This window comes from Etheostoma spectabile, chromosome 6 (assembly GCF_008692095.1).
Source record: "Etheostoma spectabile isolate EspeVRDwgs_2016 chromosome 6, UIUC_Espe_1.0, whole genome shotgun sequence".
NCBI classification, from domain to species: domain Eukaryota; kingdom Metazoa; phylum Chordata; class Actinopteri; order Perciformes; family Percidae; genus Etheostoma; species Etheostoma spectabile.
In genome coordinates this window covers 14,781,528-14,787,200 of record NC_045738.1, presented here as the reverse complement: position 1 = coordinate 14,787,200, position 5,673 = coordinate 14,781,528, and the positions used below count along the sequence as shown (strand labels likewise).

Here is a 5,673-nt window from a genome sequence, read left to right as displayed (position 1 = left end):
ATAAAATTTCAGCAAATTTTGGACTAACTTGATGCCATCTGTGAAAAAGCTGAATTTAAAGAGAGGATGGCTTCTACAAATGGATAATGATCCTAAACACACCTCAAAGAGGCGTAAACTGAAGGTTCTGCCGTGGCCTTCACAATCTCCTGTTCTCAACATAATTGAAAATCTATGGATAGACCTTAAAAGAGCAGTGCGTGACAGACAAACAAATGACAATTCCCGAATTTAAGGAAGTTTCGAATCCCACACTGCAAAGCACAACCAGCTACAGACAACATGTGGCTGAGAGAGCATGATGCCACTAATAGATGCCATATGCAGAACACTTTACGTCAAGACCAACACTAAACCTGTATGGAAATAACAGAAATGAAAAGAATGAAATGTTAAATTTGTTAACGATCCGACACGAGACAAACACAAGTTATTATAAGTGTGTCTGGTGGACCACTTGGCCTCTTCTGTCACTGCTTAACACATCTAAACAGACAAGTCTTATTAGTTTATTTTCTCGTAGATGGAAATCAATAACCATCTACTGCATGTCTACAGAGATGTGTGTAATGATTCCATCCAAAGTATTGATCTATTTGAACATTCAGCTATTGTCATTTGTGATTTCAAGAGTGTGGACCATGTATCATCCTCCTAAATAACTCTTCGTTAAGGCTGGAGATTACATATAAGTGAACGTCACATTCAATGTTTTGTCATGTAAACATAGACAAAACATGAAAACACTATGTAACATTTGTTATGTACCTTGTCTGCTTGTTGTGTTTATTTAGCCAAAAATGTAAGTGTTTGCGCATCTAGAAAAGCGCTATAAATAATAAGTATTATTATTATTATTATTATTGTTACATTTAAGCCTAGCCAAACAAGTACACGTGTTGCTGGAATGTATTGTTGTATATTGTGTGTAGTGTTTATTTTTTGTTGTCTGGGGAAGTATTTAATGCATATAATGTATTTAACACACAACAATAAAGTTGAATTCAACTTGCTGATTACGCTGATCACCGCCATAGAAAGCTCTATGTATGTACCAAAAAAAGCTATTAAAACGATAACTACTGTAAGTGACAAGATGTTTATTTAATTATTTTTATTACAACCTTCATTGTAGACTCAAGTTGTAAGCGTGTTGTAAACTTACATTTAAAAGTTTAAGAAAACAAAGGGAAAGGAGGAAGCTGAGAGATGGAGGAGCTAGGAGCATGGCGGAAGCTATGGCGGTAATCCTGAAAAAAGTGTCCAATAAGGTTTCTTAAGGGATCTGTTTATAATAAGTCAACGACCCTTACAAAGTCTGTGTTTTCACTGTGTAAAGACAGCTTTAAAAAGTTACCAAGAAACTATCAACATCAATCTCAGCCACCCATGTGACCATTCAGTTTGTTTCCTCAAGTCAGTGTGGGGTAATTCCCAGTTAATGTGTGTCTCAGAGACAGCACACAATACACAGGGCTGGGATTACTTGAGGCAAAATGTACTACTAGAATGGCGTTACATATCCTCTAATAAATGCTGGAGAAGATCAGACATCCGGTAATGAATTGAACTGAGTTGTAAGAAGGGGGGAAAAAAGGAGGGGAGTGAGTCAGTTTGCTACTCTGAAGAATGCATCCATTAAAGTTTGGGGGCTACATCATTAGTAGCTCTGGTTGACTCACATCTGATTCCTCTTTTAGAAGATCAATCTGAGAATCAAAGCGGCGGTACAGGGTGGTAGTGGTGGGTTGTGTATGTGTGTTTGGAGAGGTGGGAAGGGAAGTGGTATCACACATCACTGCTGCCTGGTGTGCAAACAATGGCACTCATCCATAATCTTTTCGCCCCAAACAAACAAACTCTTCCCCAGCTATCAGAAATATAATCAAGTGCAGAAAATAATAAAAAATTCATAGATCAATATCACATGTCATGCATCCTGTGTGAAAAATGGCATTTTATGCATCTTAATAGAAGAGCTAAAATAATTGTAGCTTTGATGTTGACTGGAACACAAACACACCACACACACACACACACACACACACACACACACATCAATCAAACGGTGACATTCTATTTAAGGGCTATGGGGCCATCTTCAGATTTGAAGTGCTTTTAGCTCTAAAAAAACGGACCACTCAATGACTACTTTAGTTATATTGTATATTATTAAACACTTACAGTAAATGTTGTCATAGTATAAAGTGTTTATTAAATCCTGCACATCGAAAGGTTTCCCCCATAGAGTGCTTATAGAGTGTAAAACAATGAAGAGCTGTAAGTGTAAAGTGTATACAAAAAAACAGTTTTCTTAAGCCAAAAAAAGAAACCAAACATATACAGTATATCTCTATTATAGGCAGATGATATTTTCTCGATAAATCTTTTGATTTCTTTTTCAAAGTCTTGTTTTGTCTAACAACAGTTCAAAACAAAAAGATACTGTATAAGACAAAGAATCCTCATAGAGGCAACTAGAGATGTCTGTTGTTGGAAAAAAAACTTAAATGATTAATTTCAAATGATCAAACTAATCTCTTAATCAAGTAATCCTTTTAAAAGGTCCCATGGCATGAACCATTCACTTTATGAGTTTTTTTTACATTAATATGAGTTCCCCCAGCCTGCCTATGGTCCCCCAGTGCCTAGAAATGGTGATAGATGTAAACCGAGCCCTGGGTATGTTGGAGCTAAATCTGCTTAAATGTATAATGCGAATCCACACACATATTTAAAACCTATAACATTTTAAATCCCAACAGTATCCGCTCTGCCTTTGAGAAAATTAAAGCCCAGATGGGCCAAGCTGGAATCTTGCTCCTTATGAGGTCATACGGGGCAATGTTACCTCCCCTTCTCTGCTTTGGCTGCCCTGAGAATTTGGCCCACCCATGAGAGAGAGACATCATGGCTTTCAAACCAGCAAAGTGGCAGTTGACCAAGGCCACAGCCCCAGCCTCCACCTTGCCCTGCTATCTCCTTCAAAAGCTACAGACTCAGAAATAGCACATACATAAGAAAGCTAATTATGGGACTGGTTAATGGCTGTAATTCTGCATCAAGGCTGAATTTTTGTGAAACAGACTTCAGATATGGTATTAGGGGACCCCTAAGGTCTTTATAAAAGCATCCAAAGAGCACTATGTCATGGGACTTTTAACACTTAAAAACTTAAGTAAACAACTTGTAGAGTTTTGATGTGGTGAAATCTGAAATTTACCTAAAATGTATTGTACCACACTTATCTCAGAGCGAAATTTCCCCGCAGATGTTTGACAGTAACAATAAACATGCAGGAAAGGACTCATAACACGTAAGTAATGCAAAACAATTCATCATTTGGAGCTTATGAGAAGGTACTTCCCACACACTGTCAGAGCCACAGGCGCTGCAGCAGGACTGAGCTCCCTATGGGCACAGTGCTGACTGCCGCTGTGTCTGTTACACATTGCGTATGTTCTTCTCAAGTAACGTGTGCGTTGTGGTATAGTTGATAAGTTTATTTGTGTGTCTGCACGTTGTTCCATTCACCCCACATAACACACGTAGGGCAGCCTGGTTCTTCCTGCCCATCTGTACCACACGGCCCATGTGTGAGGGTAGCAGGAATTAACTGCAGAATAAGGTAATTAAATCTGCCAGCAGCTGTCCAGCTGGCTGGTGGGTAATTGGTAGCAGGTGGATGACAGAAATGCCGGAAGTATCTTATAAAATAAGATTAGTGAATGAGCAGAAGAGCAGGGTATATTGTAAGTTTCCAAAAATCTTAAAAACAGACATTAAAGAAGTTTGGGTTTTTTAATTTGCTAAATAACTTCCAATATTCACATTGGCAGTGTACAAATTTTTATACCATTTCATCAAGTTGAACATTAATTCATGCATGAGACAGAGGTAAAGTCAGGCTGTGAGTATGTAGGCTAGCGATGATAATTGACTGTCACAGTCACAACACAGTGCCGTTATCAGCATTCATAGTTTGTCAGATATTCTGTCTCATGATAAAATGTTAAATCACAAAACAAGAGGCTCATTTGTCTCTCCACTCTTGCATAAAAAATAACTAAACAGAGAGAAAGAGAACTTAAAGTTCATTGTCAGATACTTTTAAAAAGGAAAAATAGCATGTGTTGCGTGACAGTGGAATTAACAAGATTGTGTCAATAAAGATTTTTAGATTAGAAGCTAATGGTTTGGAACAGTGTAAAAATCAACTAATTTAAATACATGCAAATATTATTCATAGATCTTCCCAAAGTGTTTATGAACCCAGATTAATTCTTATCCAAATGATTGTCATTGTAAAGCTGCCTGCAGTCGTACAAAATAAACGGAGAATGTTTGTTTAGAATTTTTTTTAACTAACATTTATGCACAGAAAATAGGTACTGTAATTTCTAAAAATTCATGTGGAGCTGATTTATCTTACTGAATTACAGACTTGCTATACTTTCTTCTTTTTTCGAACATGAAAGTGCGGCTTATTTGTATGAACCAATATGTCCGAGGCATTGCAATATCTGAAAGTTAAAATTCAGTTTCATTGCATGTAATTTAACTGAGTTTTAAGAGGAAAGAATACAATATTAGCCTATTTGTGATTTGTTGATATCTCTCCCATCAAACTTAGCTCAAGTTTTTGAATCAAGCTCTGCTCTGGTTGCCAAGAAGAATAAACTGCATGTGCACTGATAATGCCAGCATGCTTGGTAACTCCATATCGTCTTTTATCAGGGATGGAGGACTTTAGAGGTGAAGGCTGCTGCTGAGACTCACCTCCCCCGGTTGATGACTCCTCGGGGGTTCCTGTTGGCGTGTTGAAGGCAGGCAGCAGCTTCTCTCCCAGCTCCATTACTTTACTCTTGTACAGCTGGAAAGAAAAACATAAGAAGACAACTTGGTAAACAGACAAATATTATATATATATAATATTTATACCAGGGCAGCAGTTTTCAGATTACATTATGTGCTCACATAATTGCAAAAGGTTCTCCAAGTTTTTCTAGTTAGTTTTTTAAAATGATATCAGATTAGTAAACATAATGTGCCTTTGGATGATTGGAGGAATGGTCGTGATAAGGGTAATGTAGATATGTATTAAAGATCAGCCACCCACTCAGATCAGCTGGTTTAGTCTATAATGGAGTGGATAGAAATTTGTAAGTGACCCAAACTTTTGACCGGTAGTGTATATATATATACATACACACACACACATATACACACAAATACTGTATACATACATACACAAACACACACACACACACACACACACACCCACACACACACACATATATATTATATACACACACCACACACAGTGGGGCTCAAAAGTTTGGGCACCCCAGGTGAAAATTTGTATTTATGTGGATAAGAAGCCAAGAAAAGATAGAAAAATCTCCAAAAGGCATCAAATGACAGATTAGAATTTGTATAATATGTCACAAAGTTAGATTTTATTTCCATCATTTACACTTTCAAAATAAAGAATACAAAAAAACGATGTCTGCCAAACTTTGGGCACCTGCAGAGTTAATACCTCTTACTGCCCCTTGGCGAGTATCACAGCTTGTAAACGCTTCTTGTAGCCAGCCAAGAGGCTTTCCATTCTGTTGAGGTATCTCGCCCTTCTTCCTTCCAAAAGTCTTCTAGTTCTTTGAGATTTCTGGG

The 5,673-nt window shown here is 37.5% G+C and overlaps 1 protein-coding gene across 2 annotated transcripts in view; it reads left to right on the top strand.

Moving 5' to 3' along the window:
- Positions 1-5,673, top strand: part of LOC116690453 (mannosyl-oligosaccharide 1,2-alpha-mannosidase IA) — a 197,550-nt gene that overhangs the window by 173,949 nt on the left and 17,928 nt on the right. The gene's annotated exons all lie outside the window — the stretch shown is intronic.